This window comes from Pan troglodytes, chromosome 5 (genome assembly GCF_028858775.2).
Source record: "Pan troglodytes isolate AG18354 chromosome 5, NHGRI_mPanTro3-v2.0_pri, whole genome shotgun sequence".
Taxonomy (NCBI): domain Eukaryota; kingdom Metazoa; phylum Chordata; class Mammalia; order Primates; family Hominidae; genus Pan; species Pan troglodytes.
In genome coordinates this window covers 30,857,319-30,874,903 of record NC_072403.2, presented here as the reverse complement: position 1 = coordinate 30,874,903, position 17,585 = coordinate 30,857,319, and the positions used below count along the sequence as shown (strand labels likewise).

At 42.4% G+C, this 17,585-nt stretch overlaps 1 protein-coding gene across 30 annotated transcripts in view; it reads left to right on the top strand.

Annotated features, from left to right (window-relative positions):
• RIPOR2 (RHO family interacting cell polarization regulator 2) overlaps window positions 1-17,585 on the top strand; it is a 234,577-nt gene that overhangs the window by 134,261 nt on the left and 82,731 nt on the right. The window contains exon 2 of one of the 30 annotated variants that reach the window (XM_063812150.1): window positions 9,882-10,047. The exons of the other annotated variants lie outside the window; for them this stretch is intronic. The gene's annotated coding sequence lies outside the window, so the exon portion shown is untranslated. The remainder of the gene's footprint in view (window positions 1-9,881; window positions 10,048-17,585) is intronic. 30 annotated transcript variants of the gene reach the window in all.

Here is a 17,585-nt window from a genome sequence, read left to right as displayed (position 1 = left end):
GAGACTAAAATATAGACAAAGGCAACTGTGCAGGGTGAATAGCACAGATTTCAGATTTTATATTAAATGGCTGAATTGTACATACAACAGTCCCTTGGGTTGAAGGGTTTGCAAACCAGAGTTTTATTTAATCATTTATTGCATTCAATGGATTATCTGTTTTCATTCTGAAAAGAAGTCAGAAGTCTAAAAACAGTTCCTTGCTTTTCTTGGGAGGAAGTGGTGATAGAAGTGAAAGTCCGTTTTATTTACACAATGGGTGCCCCTCAGGGCAATGGCAGATTTGACTTTCTACTTGGGCTTCCTGCACCGGTGGTCCTGTGAGTAGGGCCTCGTGCTTGTGAACAGCTCCTTTACCAGGCTTATTTTCATCTGCCAAGCTGAGCTCCATGAGCTGGGGGAGATAGACAGCTTGTGTCTGTGGCCATTCAACCAGAAAAGAATAACAGCTGAAAACAGACAATGGAGCAAGGGAATTGGGGTGGGGTGGGGGTGGGGAGAGGAGGTACAGATAGCCCAGTCGCTCATAATTGGCTCCCCAAAGGCAAACCTAGGTGTAGAATGGTGTCATAAAGCAGTTGTCATGTAAACACCCTGCAATGTGATTATTATAAAGATCTGTTCAGAAAAGGAGAATGATCATGAGCATATGCCTTTTCATCTGGAAGGAGCCCTTCTTTTGGCTTCATTTCTTCATTTCATTTACTTATAGGCAGTTTCTTGAAACAACATTTTCCCCCTGAAAACAAGAACCTCACTGTTATGCATATGGAAACTTTCAAGTTGATTCAACTGAACAAAATCACTCAATGCATCATGTATCTCCAGTGAATTAAGCATGAAACCCTCGCATGTCCTCTTCCCTCTTCTGTGTCTCCTCTCTGCAGCCACCAACTTCTTCTCTGGGTTCATGGTCCAGGTTTTTGTCTTGTTTTGTTTTGTTTTTTGGTCACAGTAAACTCATCTCACTTAGGTTGGAAACATTCCCTAAAAATAATACATGTTTTCCTGAGTGCGGCAGGCTATCTACAAAAAAGATCATTTACACATGGCCCTGTGCTGGATTTAATTCCCTCTAAGGAAACGGGGAACACTATGAAGAAAAGAAGCTGCTCCAATTTATTTTATTGTGCATTGTTTACATGACACTGATGAGTACTGTGTGGAGGAGATGAATGTTTTCACAAGTTCATTACATTAATTAAATAGGAAACTAGATTTTTTTCAACAGTGAAAGCAAATGAGGTGCAATATTTCTATGTTGTGTTCCATTAGATCAAAATGAGTTCTCTACCAGACCAAGGAGAGAGGAGTCTCAGAGGAAGTTATTTTGTACACCATTTAGCATTCTAAAACTGATTCGCAATCATTTTTAATTCTGAGGTGGATTTTAAGTTCAAGTCTGTAATGTTATATAATTTGGGAGAATCCCACTTTTGTTTCAACTTAAGCATGTGTTTACTGGGCAATTATTCTAAGGTCTGGTCAAAGTTAGACATCGCATTCAATATAAAAGTATAACATATTGGCTGGGCACGGTGGCTCATGCCTGTAATCCTAGCACTTTAGAAGGCTAAGGTGGGAAGATCGCTTGAACCCAGGAGTTTGAGACCAGCCTGGGCAACATGGTGAAACCGCATCTCTACCAAAAAAAAGAAAAATTAGCCAGACATGGTGGTGCATGCTTGTAGTCTCAGCTACTCTGGAAGCTGAGGTGGGAGGATCGCTTGAGCCTGGAAGGTCAAGGCTGCAGTGAGCAGAGATAATGCCACTGTACTCCAGCCTAGGTGACAGAGTGAGACCCTTAAGAAAAAGAAAAAGTGTAAGATATTGGTTATACCTTCTAGGGAGCACAGTCTGGTGGAGAAGTAGGAGGAGCACAATTGAGTTGGATAGGTGACTGGATGTCCTGGTTTGCCCCATAGACACCTGTTGTTGCAGCATAATTATTAATAGCACCACCTTTCACTCAGAGGTGTTGCAATCACACAGTCACCCTAAAGAAAAGGACTATGAGAGGTCAAAGGAAGAAGGCTGTGATTCGAGTAGTCAATGAAGATTTCATTCATGTGCCTATTCTAAGATTACAGGTAAATGGAAAGGAAAAGGGACTATTTACCAGAAAAAAAGACTAGGAAGACTGTGAGCTCCCTGAAGGTACAGAGGGTCTGTTTTGTTTGTTCCTATATCCTTGGGACTTGCATGCTGCCTACCCAATGGAAGGTATCAACTATTAACTAACTGCCTGTGAACCTAGATTTAAGATCAAGACTGAAGGTAGGAAAGTTAGGGACAGTCAAAAGGCATGTCTTGCAAGGAAGGTCAGATAAGAACAATTGCGAAACAAGGCTACTATTAATGATGATGATACTAGAACAAGGTTGGCCAATGACCATACCGAAAAACCAACCTTATGTACAGAAAAACAACAGTGTCTTTTAATTCTTTCTTGTATTTGCCTCTTCACTTTTGGGTTTAATGTTATTGGCCTTTACCTCTACCCCTGGAAGTGATCTCTTCCTTCTCAAACAAATTGTTTTGGATGTTAAATGAAGAAACAATGACTCCATTCTCTTCAAGCTTGTCTCCTTCTGACCTTGGCTTCCAGGAGAGCTCTTGGAAGGAAGGCAAGGGCAGGAAAGTGGGGAGAGTACCTGAGAAATACAAAAGCAAGGCAGAGAAACGCTAAAAGCACACGTGATTTTCCTCCTCCTACTAGGAGAAATAAATTCAAAGTGACAGTTTCCTGGAGCTCCTGGAGCTAGTGCAACTCCCAAGAGGTCAATTCCAGTATGACGCTTGATTTATCTACTTTTTGCTACATATGAAGTCCTGGAATGACTTGGCTTTGGCCTTAGCTGTGACAGTCTACCTTCCAATTAATGTATACTCACACTAGGTGCCCTGCTGATATGCAGAGGTTCAAGGTTAACCTATCCTACATGAAGATTCCAAGATAACTACCAGCTGTAACCCTTGAATTGCAGTGCCGTATTTTTAGTTTATAAAGTTATTGGCAGCATTTTAGCCAATTTGATCTGTATCCTCCCAAGTTCTCATCTAATTTAGAGTTGTCTCGGTGATGCGTCATCCTCAGAAATAAGTGGAGCTTAGAAAAAAAGAGAGATGAAGCTGAGGTGATGGACACCCACAGGTGATCCAACATTTCATCAGGTCTCAGTTGCAGAGAATAGAATCTACTCAGCAGAAAAGATATAAAATAAAAAGGGTTACAGGATTGTTGGGTCAGGAAGGCCAATCAAATGTTCTCTAAGTTGAAGGATAAGGAAACACACTCTAGGTTGAGCTTTTTGGAACACCTAAGAAAAGTACATTGTAAAACAGGGCTACTGGAGCCACCGCCTAACCTATACTCAAGAAGCTATACACTGGCCGGGCGCGGTGGCTTACACCTGTAATCCCAACACTTGGGGAGGCCGAGGCGGGTGGATCATTGGAGGTCAGGGGTTTGAGACCAGCCTGGCCAACATGGTGAAGATTCATCTCTACTAAAAATACAAAAATTAGCTGGGCACGGTGGTATACACCTGTAATCCCAGCTACTCGGGAGGCTGAAGTAGGAGAATCATTTGAACCTGGGAGGCGGAGGTTGCAGTAAGCAGGGATCACACCACTGCACTCCAGCCTGGGGAACAAAGCGAGACTCTGTCTCCAAAAATAAAAGAAGCTGTGCACTGATTTGAGGAGCTACTGGCTCCAGAATGAGACTACCACTAGCATGGTCAGGAAAAAGCCAGCCAGGAAGCCACTACAGAAAAAGCAGATATTCCATGAAGGTGGCTGCCAGCAGTGACAATAAAAGAAGCAGAAGTCTGCTATGGTAGGCAAAATAATGCACATCCACCACCCCAAAGATGTCCAAGTCCTAATGCCAGGAACCTGTGACTATGTCGCCCTACATGGCAAAAGGGACTTTGCAGATGTGATTAAGTCAAGGACTTGACAGTATCCTGGATTACCCAGTTGGGCCCAATCTAATTCTATTTGTCCTTAAAAACAGAGAACCTTCCCCTGCTATGTCAGAGGGAATGTGACTATGGAAGAAAGATAGAAAGATCAGGGAGATGGAACATAGCTGACTTTGAAGATGGAGGAAGGACCCACAAGGGAAGGAATGCAGGTGACCTCTAGAAGCTAGAAAGGGCAAGAAAACAGATTTTCTCCTCGAGCTGCCGGAAGGTAACACAGCCCTGCCAACACCTTGATTTTAGTCCAGTGAGACCCATTTTAGACTTCTGTCCTCCAGAACTGTAAATATATGTCATTTTCACTTTAAGCCAGTAAAATTGTGGCAATTTGTTACAACAGCCATCTGAAACTCATACACACAGCCTTGCCCCCGCTTCCACCTTCAAGCATTTGACGGAGACCCCAACTCACACATGGAATCCTAGCTGCAGGGGATTCTGGGCAGTGCAGTTTTCAGCTTCCCAGCTCCAGTAAGGAAGGCAGCAAGAAGGGGTTGGGACGATGCTGAGTGTCGATCACTCTGTCTGACGCAGCTGCCACTGAAAGTCATGAGGAAATCAGGGAGCTACAGGTGTATGTGCATGGCACGATCCTTCTCTGAGGGACAGTAGCATGTGGCAGAACACAAGTGGATGCCTGAGATTTTTAGGAAGTTTAACGAGTGTTAAGTCATTAAGATACAAAGGGGAGGTAGGGGAGAGGCATCAGAATAGTTGCCTGTTTTACCACATTAGAAGTTACTCTCTGGAGGATACCCCCATTTATCTTGATGTAATTATTATTTATTGTGTGCCTGTATCAAAATGTCTCATATATCCCCTAAATATACACACCTACTGTGTGCCCATAAAAATTAAAAAATAAATAAGTTAAAAAAAAACAAAAAAGAAGTTGCTATCTGGAGATTAAGGAGAGATTTTATGTAAGTATCCGTATCAGGGATAAATATTGAATTTCTAAAATTTAACCTTTAACTACTTACAGTCCATCCATATGGCAGATTGGCAGATTATATTTTCCAAAGATGCCCTCAGTAATAACTCCCACCCCGCATGATCTTTCAATAAAGTGACTCTGATACTCTGATACATGGAGAGATGGGGGTTTATGTTCTCTCCCCTAAAAACTGTGGCTTTCTCAATCAATAGAGAATGTGATTTCTAAGGCTGGATCATAAAAGATCATTCAACTTCTACCTTATTGGCTGGAATACTAACTCTTGAAGCTATCAGCCACCATGCAAGCAGTCTGACTATCCTGAGACTACCATGCTAGGAGGAAGCCCAAGCTACCTGATCACATAGAGAGACCTGAGATGATAAGAAAGAGAAAGATGCCTGGCCAGCCCCCAACTCCTCCAAACCCTGCTGTTCCATGTCCAGCCACCATCTGACTGAGGAGAGACCCTGAGCCAGAACTGTCTGGCAGAGGCCTTCCCAATTCCTGACTCACTGCTGTTGTTTCAGGCCACTACATTTTGGAATGATTTGTCACACAGCAATAAATAACTAGATTGGTTTATACGGTCAGACACAGAAAAAGGTCAAATATGACCACAGTGTTGTGTTATTCCTATCAAATTTCTTCCCTGTGAGGTAAATAACATGATAGTAGCAGTCACAGAACAGCCAAATCTAAAGCTCACCTTCTTCTCCTGCAGAATATTGGTCTAAGAAACCCATTCTTAAATTGTATATTAGAAGCAAACTGTTGCACATTTTGGTTTGTTTGCCGGGGGAGGATTTGGGAAAGTGGAGTTGGTACCATTGAGAAGGAGTTTAGTTTCAAACTGGCTAATCTAGCATGTGAACAAACAGGAATCCAAATAACTTGTTTTCAAAGCAAAGCTGTCTCAATGTAGCAAGTATAGGTAGTGCAAACCTTACTTCAGGAAGTGTCCTCAAATTGGGGTCCCACTTAGGAGATGGAGAAAAAGAGAAGGAAAAGTGCCAGTCGTGGTGGCTTGCACGTGTAATCCCTACACTTTGGGAGGCTGAGGCGAGTGGATCGCCTGAGGTCAGGAGTTCGAGACCAGCCTGGACAACATGGTAAAACTCCAGCTTTACTAAAAATACAAACAAATTAGCCGGGCGTGGTGGCGGGTGCCTGTAATCCCAGCTACTCAGGAGGCTAAGGCAGGAGAATCACTTGAACCCAGGAGGCGGAGGTTGCAGTGAGCCAAGATCGCGCCACTGTACTCCAGCCTGGGCAACAAGGGTGAAACTCTGTCTCAAAAAAAAAAAAAAAAGAAAGAAAGGAAAAGAAAAAGTAATTGGATTGACCACTATGCTCTGACACCTGCAGTACATTCTGCCACAACTGGCGATCCCTTACTTCCTCCAGCCAGTTGACTGCTGGTCTTTCCTTTTCTACCACTTCTCTTCTGCACACGCCTCCTTCTTTGATACCTAAAGTCTGCTGTTCCTCAAGTTTAAGTTCAAGGTCCAGTTGAGAATAGTCATCACGATACTTTAGTCCCAGTGATAGTGCCTTATATCTCTGTGGATTTTTGCAGTTTTGAACAACTTTTACAACCATGGTCTCATTTAAACCACAGAACAACCCTGTGATGTAACATCAATGTCTCTAATTTCACAAATTAGGAAACCAAACGAATGGATTAGCTGGTTAGCACTGAGATGTTCTGACTCCTTACTGGGCGCTCTCCACCCCGGGAGGTCCACTCAGCCAGCCTGGAGGCAGCAAAAACTGTGTTTCTCTGGAGGGAGGAGAGGTGATTTGTTCTTCCTGCCCTCCCCCTTCAATCACCAAACTATGGCCTATTTGAAGTATGACCGTTTTCTCTTACAACACGACTAATGTCCTCAGTTGGACACTTGGTTTTGCAAATGGAAACCTGCCCCTGTAATGACATAAAGGTCAGGAATTGCTCCCTTTTCAGGCTCCCATGACATTCCAAAAAAAGTTTGCCCTTTGAATTTTGTCATAATGGTCTTTGGCCTAAAATAGGATAGAAATGGCACGTGGTGTTTCTTTTTTAAGGGTCATTTTTTCTTTCCAGATCCTCAATGTGTATTTCTTCACATTAGGATGTTTTCCAGATGTAGTTTTTGTTTTGGTTTGGTTTTGTTCTTTGGTTGTCACAAAATGGCTCTTTCCCCCACTGATGGAAGAAAATAGCCAAAGCAGGAAGGGACTAAGGGGCTGCATTAACTCAAGATGTTTTCATAAATGTGAATATACAGTAATCAGGCTAAAGGTACTGAAAAAAGCCCTATTGAAAGGATGCATAGTTTTTCGTGTAGGGGACTAGTTTCACTCCTTTATAATCCAGCTGGGGGTGTATAAGCCTGGCCAAGCCTGGCACATAAGATTCTACATATGGTAAAATGACCTTCCCTCTATCATCTCCCTTTAGGTGAATCATAGATCTTGAGTGTACAGGTACACAGGCAAGGCCTTCCTGGGCACAAGAGGAGTTTGAAGCCATCGAAATTTTCAAAAAATAAATACGAAGTCTAAGGCAGGTGTGGTGGTCTGTGCCTGTAGTCCCAGCTACTCCAGAGGCTGAGGTGGGAAGATCATTTGAGCCCAGGAGTTCAAGTCCAGCTTTGACAACCCCGTCTCTTAAAACAACAACTACAACAACAAAAAGCAAGACAAAACAACAACAACACCACATAAATGCAAATTCTGAATCACAGATATGTGTACACATATTTCATATTGCATATTGACAGAAAACTACAGAGTCGCACTCCGTCACCCAGAGTGGAGTGTGGCAGCCAGATCACAGCTCAGTGCAGCCTCAGTCTCCTGGGCTCAGACGATCCTCCCATTTCAGCCTCCTGAGTAGCTGGGACCACAGGCTCATGCCACCACACCCGGCTAATTTTTGTATTTTTTGTAGAGATGGGGTTTCACCATGTTGGCCAGGCTGGCCTCGAACTCCTGGGCTCAAGCGTCTCCCTGCATCGGTTTCCCGAAGTGCTGGGATTACAGGTGGGAGCCACCACGCCTGGCCAAGCTTCTCATACAATGAAACATCCAATCTAAATAAACATGTTTTATATTATTATAAAAGTAATAGCTATCACTAAATAGCATTTCTAATGTGCCAGGCACATGTACTAATTCACTGAGTGCTCACAACACCCTGAGGTAATTACTCCATTTTATAGATGAGAGAATGGAGGCTCTGAAAAATTACTAAGAGGCAGAGCTTGGTTTTAAACCTAGGCCGTCTGGCATCAGAGTCTGGGCTGTGCTGCGGCTGTGGATGTAAATACACAGACTCCAAATTCAGAGCCACAGTTCCCACAGCAACTGCCAGTTTGTAGCATGTTCAAAAAGCCCGAGTTCTCCCACATAACTTAGCTGAGTTGTGGCTGCCAGATCTTTTGGCTTAGCAACTCGAAACAGAGACTGTCCACGTAGGCTGAGGTTCTCAGTTGATATCAAGGCGTTAATGAGACTCTTCAGGCTTCTATTATAATCAAGAAGAAGATTTTTCACATCCTCCATCTGAAAGGTTCATTATTCCAGCTGGGTAAGCTGTGTGTCTGCAAAGATGCCCTATCATCAGGAAATGAAATGGGCACTTTTTCTCCAAGTAAGCAATGCATGCTGATAAATAACGCCATGTCAGTGGTGTGCCTTCTCCTTCCTCTTGCAAACGATTGACGCCTCAGAGATCTGAACAACCCCACAAAAGGGGAGGGAAATGGAGAAAAAACAAACTTGAGAGAAAAAAGGAATCATTCCTTTTCTTTTGTGAGGACTTTTGTCTGATCCATGCCCACATGTAAAGTATCCCTTGATCAATTTTGTCTTAATTACTGAATGTAGGAAAACAAGCTCATTGTTAATTCATGCAGTTTTAATTTATGCATAGGAGAATTATGCAGGATAATTACCTGCAGTTGAAGGAAAATGAATAGCGTCAGATGTGGTTAATTCACGCATGGTTTACCCTTCTATCTCTCTATCAGAAAAGATTTAAAGTGGTAACCAATCTGAATGATATGCAAAATTGCATTGGTTTGCTAAGTAGAAGTATTTTTTTTTTATTTGCATCACAAATAGAGTTCTCAGATTTGGACTGACTAGATTTGAATATAATTTCCAGAACAATAGCTGTGATTCACTGACTTAACTCATATTTTATCTCTTCCAGAAGTGCCCATTTTTCAAATCAGTGCAAAAGAAGTTATCTTCATGGGCCCCATGTTAGCCTGAGTATAGTTTCCTTTATGAGGATAATTCAATGAGAATGATAATTATTTCCTATATCAAGATTTGTGGGAGATTTACGGTAATGATCACACTACTTGTTCCCACATTGTCCCTGAACCTCCATGATCCAGTGGCTTCCAAAAACTGAAACAAACAGCTGGAACAAATTATGGGGCAATGAATGGACATCAGTGGAAATTTCCTTGTGACTTTTGTCAAGCAATAGATAGCTGCTAAGGCCTCTTTGAACTCACACCTACTAATTGAGAGAAGGCTAAGAGGTGGTTCAAGTTTACTGAAAAAAAAAAAAACTACTCCCTGATGCTGAGTTGAGACAGGTTACAATAATGAACAATTTTGAAAGGAGAATACCAGTATCAAAAGGAGGAGCCAGAGAAAGTAAATATGTTCCTGTCATGACGGAGCAGTAAATTTTACTCTGAGCTTCCTTGTAACCAGGCAGAAAGGGGAACAAAGGAAGTTATCACCTAAGTTCCTGCTAGCAGAAAGATGGGCATACAAAATACAGCACTTCCTTAAAGGACACATTCCCTTAGTGATGAATTGTAAAAGTAATGTCTTATATGGGAATGTATACACGGGAGGTTAAATTGAGCTAGTTCATTGCAGTGAAGTTCAAGAGTCAACACCTTGCATATTGATCTTCATTCTTATTTTCTTATCCCTCCATCAAGCTCTCTAAAGATCCAAAAAAGGACAACCAACGGAAATTTCACAAAGAGAAAAAGGAAGATCTCTATTTGGCTCTCAATTGCCCTTTTTTGAGAAAAAGTGATACAACTTATCTAAGGCAACTTTACTTGCCATAATCAGATTTTGTCTGCAGAAAATATTAGCAGGGTGAGTTGAAGATGACTTACCCCCTTGCCCCACACCCCCTCCCAGAGGACCCCAGCTTAGACAATGGAGTTACAACTTCATAATAATCATATTACTGTGCCAGAACTTATCGTTTCAGATTATAGGTTCTAGTAAGACCAACTTAAGTAGGAAAACACAGCAAAGTATAAAAACACAAAGCTTTGTTTAGGTAAGGCCATTTGTCTTTTTACCTTTGACCTTAGTGATGATGATGATAATAATAGGATAATAGGTGTCATTTAACTGAGTGCATATTTTGTGCCTAGCATTACACTTTGGCTTGATGTTTCCTTCCTTCCTTGCTTCCTTCCTTCCTTCCTTCTTTCCTTCCTTCCTTCCTTCCTTCCTTCTTTCTTTCTTTCTTCAGGGTCTGGCTCTGTCACCCAGGCTGGAGTGCAATGGCTCAATCTCTGCTCACTGCAACCTCCGCCTCCCGGGTTCAAGCAATTCTCCTGCCTCAGCCAGGCATGGTGGTGCATGCCTGTAGTCCCAGCTACTTGGGAGGCTGTAAATCCCTTGAGCCTTGGAGGTGGAGGTTGCAGTGAGCCGAGATCCCGCTGCTGCACTCCAGCCTGGGCAATAGAGCCAGACATCATCTCAAAAAATAAATAAACAAGTAAATAAAAATAAAAACACTAACTGTGACCATCTTTAAGATTCTCTGTAACTTAAGGCCCTCTGGTAATGAGAGGTATGATGGCATGAAATTGCCTCAGAGCCAACTCTCAGGAAATATGTAATACATACACATGTAAAGTTTAGACGAACTTTCATTTACTAAGACAAATGCCCTTATTAAACAATTTTCCTTGACTCTGGAAGTGCTAACAGAAACATAACTGGTAAATTTGATACTTGCCATTTCCTGCTGCGAATATTAATTGTGGCACACAGTGTAATCCGGAATCCAAATCTGGAGGATGGCGGAGGGGGAGGGGTGCTATGACTGGCTGTGTGCAGCCACCTGTCCACGCTGTGGCCCCCTTCTCTCTTCACCCTGAATACCCCAGTCTGAACAGTTGGAGGGCATCTGCTCCTGGGGCTGGAACACCCGCACTGCTGACTCAAACAATAAACTCATCCTGCCAAATGATGTATTTTTGGTACAGAAAAAAATTCTGGCCCTCCTAGGAATCGAAATACACTCTTAAGTGAATGCCTGTCATTTGTGAAAGACATTGCCTAGTTCACATTCTGAACTCTGCTCATCCCATTTGATTAGACTCAACACCCACATTCATTGTTCCCTGTGTTTTCACTTCCAATGTCTTGGGATGAGGTTTGAGAAATATACAGTGTGAATGGCGTTCTTCAAAAAGAAAATGTTCAGAGCGGCTGATTGTCTGGAGGGTTTCACTGAAAAGCTCACAATCATATCATAGAAAATTGCTCTTAAAAATCATTCCTTCTGGTGGTAAAATACCCTGGGATCCTGTGCCACATTTAATACCAACTTTATTTATTTATTTATCTATTTATTTTGAGACGGAGTCTTGCTCTGTCACCAGGCTAGAGTGCAGTGGTACAATCTCAGCTCACTGCAACCTCCGCCTCCCGGGTTCAAGCGATTCTTGTGCCTCAGCCTCCCGAGTAGCTGGGATTACAGGCACGTGCCACCACACCCAGCTAATTTTTGTGTTTTTAGTAGAGATGGGGTTTCACCATGTTTGCCAGGACGGTCTTGATCTCCTGACCTCGTGATTCACCTACCTTGGCCTCCCAAAGTGCTGGGATTACAGGCGTGAGCCACCGTGCCCAGCCTATTTTTTAATAGGAAGAGCCAACTATTTTTGACCTCCTGATATTATGTAGTCTCTATAACTGAATCTCATCTTATTAATTCAACTTTCAAGAGAGTTGAGAATGCACAGTAGTTAAAAATGACAGCCCAGGTACATGATAAAATTCATGAAATCAACCTCCTTTGAAGTTTTTTTTCCTCTAGGAGATGTACAGGAATTCTCAATCTAGACTTTAGTAAACTGGAATTGACCTGATAATATATCCTCATCGCTGTAACAAGAACAGCAATGAACCCTTTCACTGTTTAAGCACTTTCCATTAGTTGACCTATATAATTTTCATAGCGACCTATGAGTTTGGTTCTTTTATTATCCCTATTATACAATTAGGTCTGGAAAACTTAAGCAACCCGTGAAAGCCACACAGTATAAAGTGGTGCTGCCATGCCGCAAACCCAGGCAGGCTGGATTCTTTGGTCTCAGCACTGCTGAAGTAGAAGGCATTTGTTTTGTTAGTGAAACTATTGGAAAACACAGGAACAGATGACAACAAGTTCCAATCCTGACACGGAGCTCCTTTTAAGTCTTCACAACACTGCAATGAAGAAGTTCTTTTTTATTTTTTTATTATTTATTTATTTATTTATTTTTGAGACGGAGTCTCGCTCTGTTCCCCAGGCTGGAGTGCAGTGGTGCGATCTCGGCTCACTACAAGCTCCGCCTCCCGGGTTCACGCCATTCTTCCGCCTCAGCCTCCCTAGTAGCTGGGACTACAGGTGCCCGCCACCACGCCCAGCTAATGTTTTGTATTTTTTAGTAGAGACAGGGTTTCACCGTGTTGGCCAGGATGGTCTTGATCTCCTGACCTCGTGATCCACCTGCCTTGGCCTCCCAAAGTGCTGGGATTACAAGCGTGAGCCACAGCGCCCGGCCGAAGAAGTTCTTTTAAATCCTAAGATTCCCAGAACCATTCCTTGTATGCGACTGAACGAGTGACACAATTTTATCCTGTTTTTCTGGTAAATATTTGTAATGCCTTTTTCAAATATTTTGTGCAGTGAAGTTGAAGCCAAGCGACTAACGAACATGAATGACTCCTTTTTTTTCTTTACATGTTAAAAGGATGGGAGGCAAATGTGACATGATCACTGCATGCTGTGTGTATGGAGAAAAATTAAACCCTAGGAAGATTTTTTTTTTTTTTTTTGAAGTACCTATGCCCAGGCCCCACCCCAGACTAAGCCAGAATCTCTGGGAATGAGGCTTGGGCAATGACATTTTTAAAAAGCTCCCCAGGTGCCGGGTGCGGTGGCTCACGCCAATAATCCCAGCACTTTGGGAGGCCAAGGCGGGCGGATCATGAGGTCAGGAGTTCGAGACCAGCCTGACCAACATAGTGAAACCCCATCTCTACTAAAAATACAAAAATTAGCCGGGCATGGTGGCGTGTGCCTGTAATCCCAGCTGCTTGGGAGGCTGAGGCAGGAGAATAGCTTGAACCTGGAAGGCGGAGGTTGCAGTGACCCGAGATGGTGCCACTGCACACCAGCCTAGGTGACAGAGTGAGACTCTGTCTCAAAAAACAAAACAAAACAAAAAAACTGCCCAGGTAATTCTAAGATACGGCCTGGTTTGAGAACCTCTAAATTAGTGCACTATATTAGGCTCTTTCTAGAGGTTATTGATAGTTGTATCAATAGGAGGAGGCAGAGGTTGGGACAAGGGTAAATATTTTAATGTAGCAGATGTCTTCAAATAAACCCATTAAATCCATCTCTAACAGTCGACATGACTGTGGATTTAACCCTAAGAGTATAGGTGCGGGATGTTACTCTCTGAATAGCAAAGATGACCCATTTATCCATTTATTTTTGTTGAAACTGAAATGCTGTTATAATTGTTATACTGTGTTGTTGACCCTCAATGAGCACCTAGTGGTCGGGAATGGTTATGGGATATGAAAGTAAAACGCCTGGGGACGGGGAGCAGGAGGTCGTAGTGAGACACCAGTTACTGTTCTTAAACCATGTGAGCAATGAATTGGATTTGTACTGATTGATGATGTTTGTGGGGCCACAAGGCATTCTGAGAACTGATGATCCTCCCCTCCCAGTTGACAGAAAATTAAGAAACGGAAAAGGAAATTGTTAATAGTAAGGGAATTCTGCATTCTTAGCTAAAGGAGAATGGAGATAAGTAGTAACAAGACCCCATCTGGGCGGTAGAAACCCTCATCCCAGTTCCAGTTCTGCTAACAATCTTGTTGGAACAGTTGCCTACAGGTCAGTTTCAGAATACAGATGCATTTCCCTTCTATACAACCTCTTCTTATTCCTGTAAAACAGGAATAATAATCACTGTCTTACCTAACTCACGGGTTGCTGTTAGCATGTAGAGTAGGTGCCAAAGCATTTGGAAAAGTGCAGTCTGCAAACATGAAATATTGTCCTGAATCACCTTCATCAATCAAGGTATTTCTTTGAAGTTCCAAGTAATATTTGATATACAAACAGCTGTGTAGCCACCAGGAGATGAACCTTTCTTTCTGTTGACTTTGACCTCTAATGGGTCACCTGCTCCTCATAGCACCTGGACTACTAAATTCTTTGGTAGCTCGCTATGGTGGAGAAGTCCTCTGGCAGTTGGTTCAAACACCTAACTTCCCTACATGGAGATCATTTAATCTTTTCATTTTTGCATGGCTGATGTGATCCAGTTCAAAGCTTCCAGTTGGCTCAAATTGTGCATTTGTTTCTTTGGATCCTGACAGCCTAGGACCTCTCTGTTCTCTTGTTTATGGTGAAAGTCCCAGAATATTCCCACAAGCTTCTCCCTATAAACCAGATGATAGAGGCAAAATCTAAGGTTCCCTGACAACACGATTCTCTTCCCCTGTTGATCTGGGTCATATCCAAGAAGGATGCTCCCCAGTTTGGTTGGGGCTTCTGTATTTACACAGATGTTGGCCTGAGTGGAGTGGAAAATTAGGTAGATCTGGAATTTATTGAAGCCAGTTAATTTGAGCACAAGTGTGGTCAGATTATAACCTTCTTGTTTGCTTTGAAGTGGGATAGGGTAAATGCACCAGGCTAAAAGGCCAAACCAAATCATCTTCTAGAGAAAATAGACACATTCCCCTTCTCATGGCCTCATCTTTATCTGCACAGAGACCTGAGGAGGACAAGGGTTTTCATATATTGCCTACAGTCTATGTCCCCCATTCTTACATTCACTGTGTCCTAAAGTGCTCCATAAAGGGGGTAAAGGTTAAGAATTACTGTCTCTGAGACTACCCTCACCTACTTTATGCTAGATGAGTGTCCTGATACCCTTAAGCTATTTGGGATTGTCTTTTTGTATCAGCAGTGGGCTGGTAGACACCCAGTAAATAAACTTTTCAAACATACACAGGAATAGAGTAAATGAGGTAACAAATTCCTGAATATCCATCACCCAGTTACAAAAATTGGCAAGATTATTCCAGGCTCGATCGATCCCTTTGGTGATTGTTGCTGTTGAAGTATCTTAAAGCAGATTCAGACCTCTGGATTTCACTTGTACCTGCTTCCACTGCATCTCAAGAGTATGCACACTTTTGTTTTGTTTTGGTTTTTTAGAGACAGGGTCTCACTCTGTTGCCCACGCTGGAGTCAATGGCAAGATCATAACTCACTGTAGCCTCAAACTAAGTATGGACATTTCCTTGCATAACTCTAGGGCCATTTTACACCTGACAAAATTAGTAAATTATCATCTAATATCTAGTACATATTAAAACATCCCAAGTATCTTAAAATGACTTTTCAGTTGGTTTGCCATTATAGTCCAAACAGAATCCACATATTGCCTCTCTTGCTATGTCTCCTGCGTCTCTTCTTGTCCTTCTCCCACCATTTTTTCCCACGAATAAATTCATTAATCAGTAAGAAGTCTGAGGCCCTGTGAAAATCTTTCCAGAGAAGATCCGTTCCCTGCTTTATTTCTCCCAGGCTGTCCAAAGAATCAGCACCTCTTACTCCACTGTTTATAACTTCACCCAGGCTGATGAGATGAGGACACAAGAAAATGAATGAAAACTACTTTCTCCCCAGTGAACTAGAAAAAAAATGGAAAAGGCAAGGGCCAAAAGAAGCCAGGCAATAGAGTGAGATTTGAGTCCCAGAAAATAAAAAGTGGCCTTCAAACAGTTCTTGTGTGACCCAGAGGATAGAGTACGTCCTGGGTGTGAGCATACGGAATGATGCAGGAGAAACAAGGCTAAGGGGAGAGAATCACTTGAGCCCAGGAGTTCCAGGCTTTAGTGAGCTATGATTGCACCATTATACTCCAGCCTGGGCAACACAGTAAGACCTTGTCTCTTAAAAAAAAGAAAAAAATCTATCGGGTACAAACAAGATTTAAAACTGGTGAGTGTGAGGTGATGGAGGGTGCATTAGGGGAGACGGGAGTCTTGGGAAAAGTCTCCAACCCTCATTTTCTTGCTCTGTAAGAATGGATGTGGCTTACGCCTGTAATCCCAGCACTTTGTGAGGCTGAGGCAGGTGGATCACTTGAGGTCAGGAGTTCAAGACCAGCCTGGCCAACATAGTGAAACCCTGTCTCTACTAAAAATACAAAAATTAGCTGGGGGTGGCGGCACGCACATATAGTCCCAGCTATTTGGGAGGCTGAGGCACGAGAATCACTTGAACCTGGGAGGTGGATGTTGCAGTGAGCTGAGATCACATCACTGCACTTCAGCCTGGACAACAAAGCAAAACCCTGTCTCAAAAAAATAAAATAAAATAAATAAAAATGGATGTAACTCCACTCTAGGTAAATTGGCTAAGGACCATAAATTGGCAAGAGGATTCTGGAAGCTAACTTACTAACCTAAGTGAGAGCTTGGTGTGATTACAGGAGTTACGTGGGCCTCTGAGAGGGGAAACAATGGGATAGTGCCTTTTGGGCTCAGAATACAAGTAATACGGCATTTCACACATGTACAAATATGCCTCTAATGTATTCTTTTGTCTTTGGTGTTGGGAATTTGCCGTACGTTGATGGATCCAGTCTCGGATACATAAGCATTTGTTCTTTCTTTATGCTATATTGTACTTAAAGATAAGAATTAGATGGCCTTTTTTTTTTTTATCTCGTTACTGTCATTACAGCTTCAAATCCTTTAGACAAAGAATAGTAAGAAATTATTAAACACTCTTGATATACAATAAAGAGGAACATAATTCTGTTTTGTTAATAATCTAGATATTTGCACGTAGCTATACCTAACTGCTTTGCATTCTAATGACAAATTATTTGTCTTTGGCAACCAAAAATAACTCAGCAGATGTTATACATGTGGCTACCTTTTGGTATGCAGCAGCTAGAACCAGCAATGAAACCACTATTCCTTTTATGGCAGTTTAATTTGCTAAAATTACCATGCAGAGGACATGTGTACAGGCCTCTGGGAAGCCACTCAACTTTGCAACTGCTGGCATATGACGGCACACACGTACACAGCACTGCCTTACTTTGTTAAGATCCTGGAATAACTCTTTGACACTGGGTTGTTCTGCAGGGAGTCAGTTTGTTATAGTTTTCTTCCTCTACTTTTTTTCATCAGCTATACTTTGTTCAGTAATAATTCACATGACTTTATACAAAACAGCACAGATTTAGAAAGACCAAAGTAATTTTTTTTTTGTATAAATTTATGGGAGCCAGGTGCAGTGGCCCACCCCAGTAATCCTAGGCTGGGGCAGTAGGGTCTCTTGAGCCCAGGAGTTTGAG